Source organism: Acyrthosiphon pisum, chromosome A2 (assembly GCF_005508785.2).
Source record: "Acyrthosiphon pisum isolate AL4f chromosome A2, pea_aphid_22Mar2018_4r6ur, whole genome shotgun sequence".
Lineage (NCBI taxonomy): Eukaryota > Metazoa > Arthropoda > Insecta > Hemiptera > Aphididae > Acyrthosiphon > Acyrthosiphon pisum.
This window is the reverse complement of record NC_042495.1, coordinates 16,545,319-16,553,902: the sequence shown is the minus strand read 5'-3', so window position 1 is coordinate 16,553,902 and position 8,584 is coordinate 16,545,319.

Below are 8,584 nucleotides of genomic sequence, written 5' to 3'. Positions count from 1 at the left end.
AGCATTATTTCGACTACTTATCGTGTACACAGACACAAAAAAAATAAAAAAATAAATAAAAAACACACATCATTGTAAAATCAATACATTCATCGTTCCACTCAGAATCTAATATAAAATTAACCAAAAAAAATGTCGGGGGGACATTTGCGACGCGCCCCTAGTGCCCCCTGGCTATGGCACTGTGTTCAATTAACTTATGTCCTATAGGTACTGGTTATAATCCATATTTCATATTATATCAATGAGCATTGGCATATGTCCCCCCCCCCACCATTTTTAAACCCTGGCTACGAAACTGTCAATGACCATTTCTAGTTTGGAATATTTAATTAATTTATGCTATTTTAAATTTAAACAAACAATACCTAAAAATTAGCATAAAAAGGTGTCCCATATTCTAGAACGAGTAATATTATCATAGGATAATAAAAATATAAAATACCTACCTACGTTATACGCACGGGCACGGGTCTAGATTTATCTGAGTCCGTGATTATACTTTAGGAAATATGAAATATAGATATATTATTATAGGATCGAGTCACTGAATCACGTCTTCTGGCCAAATAACTCAACAAATACAATATCATAGCAGTAAAAATGGCTCGTCAAATTTTCAAAATTCCATTGTGTATCTACGCTACCATCTATACTTTATGGTAAATACTACATAATGATACATCATAAACCTATTATCTAATTTAAAAAGTTAATAATACCTAGTTATTAACTAACTTAGTTTATTATAAGTCTATCTACATCATACACGCGTGACGCGTTATTGCAAAATGTTTCAAGTCCCTAAGAATAATATTTTTTATATATAAGCATTCATAAAGTTCAAATTTTGACAAAATATATCATATTGAAAATTTACAAATTATTTTGCAGTTAAACATTTATAAAATATTCAATTTGTATACCTAAGGATTAAAAATGTAAAAATAAGGTTCCACGTATATTAATTAATAGTTCATATTATAACAATTTAAAAAATATATACAAACACAGTTTCTTTTAAAATAGTTTTTTGAAATTCAAGTTTGGGCGCATAGACCTATAAATATTGGCTGCTTATTGGAAACTTAAAGGTATATTAATTTTATTATTTCATATACACAAAGACATTTTAAAACGCTATGTTTTCGACAAAAGTTAAATTAACCTACTGTATTAGTGTATTACTAATAGTAAAATAAATTAGGTACTTACATTAATTGAATTGCGATATCATAAAATGTAATTTGCTATATAGAATCGTTTTTCATATTATTTAATTCAAATTAAACACATACATTACGTATATTATGACTCAGGTCACACGGCTTTGAATAACACGAATTACGATCATTCTTCTATGATTTTAAATATTGATAGTATCTCAATTATTCAAAAAAGAAAAATATTTAAATATTTATGGACTGTTGCAAAATATTATTATTTAACAGAAAAATTATCAGGCATCAGCACTGTTTTTAAATTTATATTTATCTCTGTTCAGATTTCAATATTTCATATGGGTTTTTGCCGTGACATTGCAGTGACCAAAAATCTCAGTATATGTTGTATTGTGATTTGGCTCTTCATAGGCCCTCACACGAGTATGATCAGTGCGGCCCTATATTCTGTTGAAATAAATAAAAATAATTATATACCTACTTAATTATAAAAGAAGAATATATTTTTGTTTTTGTCAAGGTTTTTATGGACAATTTAAATTTGTATTATAGTGCAATGAAAGTGCATGGATCAAACAAATTGTTAGGCCCGCGGGTATCCTGCCATTTTTGCATTTATAAAATTGCGGCATTTAGTTAGTGTAAAACTGCAAAATGCCTTCGGTTCTGCTATGCAGGTTGCATAATATATTATAGTTCCCCATCAGCAGGGCCGTATTTAAGGGGGGGGGCACTGGCTGCAACTGCCCCGAGCTCCAGTATTTTGGGGGCGCCAAAATGTTGTCATCGAAATTTGTTCCCTTGTGAATTATTAAAACTTTTAAAACTTAAATTATTTCAATAACAATATAATATTACATAAATTATAAAATTATATTAATGTATTATGCTGTTTGAAATTTAAACAGCTAATGCATTTATAGCAACATAGCTATCAGCGCGTGTGAGAATTATTAATATATCTGATGATAGTTCCTTAGTACTTTTCCCAAATTTGTTGTGGTTCCAATATTCAATAGGTAGACATAAATTATTTATAAATTATAATAATACGGCAAATTTTGCAAACGCGTGCGGCGGCGTGCCTTCTATAAAAGTACAATAAATAAAATATGATTAGTCTACAAACTGGAGCCTCAGCATTTGTGAAACCTGCGATTACTGATTAATAATTTTTCTTTCATAACTCCGCGCTGTTTATTATTTATTATATATTTGTTTTGTATTATTTTAATTATGACCGGAAAAAAAGTTAAGTAGATATCAAAATCGTAAACAAACGTAATTAAAAGACAAAAGCCACTTAACTTAAGCGGTTAACTGACCACTTAACTCGACATAAATCTAGCACCCCCATAAATTTAACCCAAATTGCGCATGACTATAATGCCACTAATATATTCAGACCAAAATTATTTATTTATTTCAAAAACTAGAGAATATAATCACGATTCTTACGATCTAACAAATATTCATCGCCAAATTAATACATTGTAAATGTAGGATGTAAACGTAAAGCTGCATGTAGAATATATGCATATATACAACCGAAAAAAGTTGTATTAAAGTAAATTGTTCATAATGACCACGCAGCATCCACATTTACTGTATCTGATATTAATAGTCTGAGATAAAATATATATAAAGCTCGTTAAAGTATCCTTCCTCCTAATTCCACTAATATTAATGAAGTCCATACACTTATTGATATGGAAAAAAAAAGTTACTACTAGAGGAGAGTCGTTTTTATTAATTAATGATAAAAAAAAATGTATTGATTTGTACATGTGAACAAAATGTATTATTCTTAAGTCAAGTCAAAAATATATTCGTAGATGGTGTTAGGAACCCCTTGTTCTTATAGTAATATAATATAGGTAACGTAGAATTTAGATGGATAAGCACTTTTGTAAGACGACGTCCGTCGCCATTGAATAATGCATAGTACAAAAGTCAGTCGTAAAATAGTCTTAGACTCGATAATACACCAAATGTTTATTTTAACAGTTCCTATATTTACTTGATAATATTTTAACGTGTTTTTTTAGTTCCCTTTTCTGTCTGTTTTCACATTTTGGGGCAGAAAAAATTTCACCACACCGGTAAACATAATATACTTTCACGTCGCCAAAACCTTCAACATATTATTTTATTGAGATTTTGTATACGTTACTGCGAATAACAAAAAACAACATTTTACTGTATAAACAGAATAATTTTATTAGATCATAATTGATGAACATTTTTTATAAAATTTTGATAATAGTTATGCCGAAAAAATGAGATACAAAACAACTAAAGTTGTAAAAAACAATAAATATAATTATTTTAAAGAAAGATAAAAGGCATCGGACATGACGAGGCGATGTGTGGGGGGTACGTGATGGCGAGTGGGTGGTGATGCAGATAATGATGGCCACTGGTCACCTCTACACAGTTCTCACGGCCGGTCCTGCGGGGCCGGACTTCTTAATAGTTGGGAAAAACTTTTTACTAGAATCTTCTATATATATAAATATATTATATGGTATACATTTCAATTAATTTCATATTATAGACATTTAAAATTTTCTATTTATTTTTCCTTTAAATTAAGATAAATACATTTTCACTTGGTCAAAAATTAAAAAAAAATCAATAATATGTTTCATATATTTTTTTCTACTACTACTTCTGACTTTGACAACAACTTTTTTTTAATCTCTATTTTTTTAAGCACCTATTACACAATCGTTTAAAAATAATTTAATAAAAATAGGCGTATATATACATATTAACGTAATTATATATTAAATTATTAATCATTTTATGTAGGAAGTTCACCATGTCCCCATTATGCGTCCATTGTCCATGTCCTGTTTATATTTGATGTGACTTATTAAGAATATCATACATTTCATCATTACCTATATAATTTATATAAATAATATATTTTAATTTCATTATTTTCTGTTCTATGTATCTAATGGAAAAATGCGTTCATTAACTTATTATCTGCTTTAGCAATATGTCGTAGCGATTCAAATGTCTACGTCTGTTGTAGTCCGTTGTTGTCTAATGATTTATTATTTTTTCAATATTTAACTTGCAATATTGCTTTGTAAGTACCTAGGTACGTCATTTGTTATTTTTATAATTGTCTTCATTATCTAGGTAGGTACAGACATTGAATTTGCATAATAAAACTTTTTATTTTTTGTACGTAGGTACTAATTTCTAAAATTAAAACTATTTTCAATAGCACTCGTTTTTTATTGTGTAATATCTCACATATAAACGTTGAAATTCTGCAGCGTATAGTCCGGATTAAATTGAAGCATACTTCTGAAACACGCAGTAGGTGTCTACAGACTACAATATTGACATTGTAATATCGTTGAGATAATTTTTAAGTGTTGTCATTAACTGCAGACTGCATTGATTGTTGTAGGTACAAATCGCGATTTGTATAAAAAAAATATACCTACCTATCTACTTTGTACAGATCACGCAATTTGTACAAAAATCCAAGGTTGGGCATTAACGAGTTAAAAAGTTAAAGTTAAGTTAAAAAGCTTAAATTAAATTAACTTATAACTTAATTAGTTACTTTTGGCTTTTCATTAACTTAACTGTTAACTTACTAAATTTCTTTTTAAATTAACGTGAAATTAACGAATTCATTTTTCATTTTAAGAAGTAAGTTAAGTTAGTTTATTTTGTTTTTAATTTAATTATATTTCACTATTTTATAGTCTATTTTGTTTTCATGTCAAAAAATATTTAAGTACCGTGAATTGTTTAAAGTTAAAAATTTAAATCATTCAAATATATAACTTATAAGGAAATACTGTATAAAGTATAAACACTATAGTCTATAATTTAGTTTTGGTTCGGAAAAAAATTTAGTAAACTAGCATTGTATAAACAAATTAACTTTTTTTTAACTTAATAAAAAGTTAACAAAAAGAATGTATTATCTTTTAACTTAACTGAGTTAACCTGTAGTTAAATTAACTTTTAACTTTTTGTTATTGGTGCATATTAACTTAACTTAACTGAGTTAAAAAAAATCATTAACTTGCCCAGCCTTGCAAAAATCACTGCAGTACACATTGCGAAATATACAATTCCGGTTAGGTACATATAAATAATATTATTATATAATATTATAACTTAAAAGACTCGTAAAGTAAATGGTAGAATAATAAAATCTATTTATTATGTAGATTGTGGGTAAAATATTATGACGGCAAGATAAATCCTTGAAGGCTTCAAAATCTAAGTCACTATTTTGAAACTATATCGCAACATCGCGATAAAATATTATAACAATTATAAATTATTTATGTTTCTAGGTTTCTCTCGGCTGCTTATTTACTGCCCAACACAAACTTATATTGATCTATCATCTAGTCCGACACGAACTGAGAATAAAATACACGCAAAATTACGCATCTCGCAGTGTCTGTGCGAGTGTATTGGTTTGAATTATGTTTGTCTATACAAATTACCTACGATTTCCAGATCAGGATGTGCGATTAATATTTGTTGAAAATATCTACGTGAAGGTATAAGTCAGAAATAAATAGTTAAAAAAAGGTTACGCTGACATGTTACAAGTGCACTGTGCCGAGCGCGCAGTTGCGTCAACTTTTCAAAGGGGGTGGTGCCACCCCATGTCTGTGGCTCAGAATTGCATGCTAAAGCCTGATCTCTTGGCTCTTTTGATCACATTTTATTAACATCATAACTTTGCAGTCCTATAAAGAATACTTTTAAAAAGTACTTGAGTAAATACTCAAATACATTTTTTTTAAGTATTTAAGATAATACTCAAATACTTTAATTGTAAAGTATTTCAAATACTACTCAAATACTTTTGGAATACTTTTCAAATACTTTTGGTTTTTAAAGTGGGTTTCTAATTATCGTAATATAAACATTAAACACATAGGAAGTAGGTAATCTAATAGTTATCTAATAGTTTTAAAGGGAATATTGTTATTCAATAACTTTTTTTAGAAATCTGGTTTTCACAAACCTTTGGGCTTCGGCTAACACAGAAATACAGAATATTAAATAAAACTATTATTCTATTATTGTATCTGACAATAATATTTTTCCAACCAATTATTTCGAATAAAAATAAAATGTTCCAAATAAAAAACCAAAGTATTCAATACCAAAAAGTATTTAATACAAAAAAAAGTATTTAAAATACCATTCAAAATACTTCATGCTGAAAGTATTTAAAAATTAATTCAATACTTAAAAAAGTATTTGAATACTTTTACTTAAATACTTTACAGGACTGTAACTTTGTTATAAGTAAAAATAGGATAGTGGTGGTGGTGGTAGATACATAATTATGAAAATGCGTCATTTAAAATTTAAGTTCAGTCCGCCACTGAAAGTGTAGCTATATACTGCAGCGAAAGCTAATAACTATTATCAGGACCGCATTTAGGGGGGGGGGCTGGATATAACTGCCGAGGGCACCAGTATTTTAGGGGCACCAAAATGTTATGGCCAGAAATATGTTCACTTGTGAATTATTAAAATTATATGATTTTAATTATTTTAATAACAGTATGATATAGGTATAATATATAGTATATTAGTATTATGCTGTTTGACATTTTTTTAATTAATATTAATTTGCAGTTTTATATAATTTTATATTATTTATTCATAAAATACCTGCAACCTACTTAAATATGTTAAAAAAAAATTCAAATGTATCTTTGCGGAGAGAGGATCAAGCAATTACTAAACAATATTTTAAAAAAAAGCGCACATTGTAAAACAAATATTCTTTTCTGTGCTCAAAATCTAAAAGGTTAATGAGGATCTATCTCCCATATTTCCCGTGGGTAGGCCCCTTAGGGGGAAGTAATTTTTTTTCACCGGAGCTTAGGGGGCGCCAATTTTTTCTGCACCCGGGCGGCGGGGCGCAAAATGTCTAAATGCAGCACGGACTATTATATTATTCCGCTCGGGTCGGACGAAATCAGCAACGGCACAAGTATAATATTATTATACTTATCTTGGATTTATGCATAGGTACCACACACCACGCGCGAAGTATAAATTGCATCTTAAGTACCTACCTACACAAATATTTATGTTAAAATAATGCCATTTAATTGTATGTGTGAGTCTACACCCCCATCCTGATTTTTTTGTGTATGTGCCTTGTGTGATTGTTCAATTTTTTGTCGTTATTTGCCTTTGCTCGTTGTATATACAATATACATAAAAACGTTTGTTTAAACTTTTGTTTCAGAAGTAATATAAATTTCCATATATAGGTGCCCACCTAAGCTGATATAAAGATTATTAAATCATTCATACAGTAATAAGTTAATAAATATGCCATTACCATTTCCCTTTGTCCAGAGTAGGTATTAAACAGAATTCGGGACAGTGGCATTCTCAGGAATTTTCAATAGGTGGGGGTGGGGGTTGTGGATAATTTCTAGGAACTTATTATTATGTTGGCAATAGGCGCACAAAAAAACGGCCAATTAGAGGGGGTTAAACCTATCATGACCATCCACCCGAGAGTACGCCAGCATACTTAGCTAAACTGCTATAGGCGATAAATTCTAAGTTTTAGAAGAGTGTCTGCCAATCATTATGGCATTGTCTTAAAATCAATAAAGCCTGGATATTTTTTTTATGACACCTCCTTTTTATCCATTTACGAATTAAAATTTATTTTTATGGCTGATTCGACAATTTCCAAACTGTCATTTATGCGCATATTTTTTGTTTCTAATGATGTAATTGTAAATGCTAAGAAACTAAATTTCACAGAGATAAAAATTAAATAATTTATCAATTTTTCATTTAGCATAACATTTTGAGCTTTCCCAATAGCCATAGAACATACAAATATACCGATAGATGGATGTTTTTGTCACTGCACCATGGTTCAAAAAAATAATAGGTAGGTATGATTTAAAAATGATAAAACAATAAAATAAGTTTAAAAATGTTTATAAAATACCGAAACATGTAAAAGTATCTAAAATAAAATTGGGGTAATTTTAATAAGAATACAGGGCTGCAATTCAAAAAATGAAATAAAAAAATTAGTTGATTAGAAGTGACTATTTAAATCAGCACAAACAATGAAAAAAAACCTGTGTTTTTGAATGCTTTTTCCCCTGTGTTGAAATGTTATTATTACAAGAATCTTTTTTTAAGAGCCATACATCTTGAACTGTACATTTTCCCATGATCGGATAAAACTATGATTTAATTTTATACACAATAACAAAAAAAAAATAACACTAATTTACTTGAAAAAATGGAAATTTTAACAGTATATAAACACTTAAAACTTTAATAACTAAATATAAAGATTTCTATTAAATAAATTAGAGAAGATTACAACTAATAATGATAATATATAT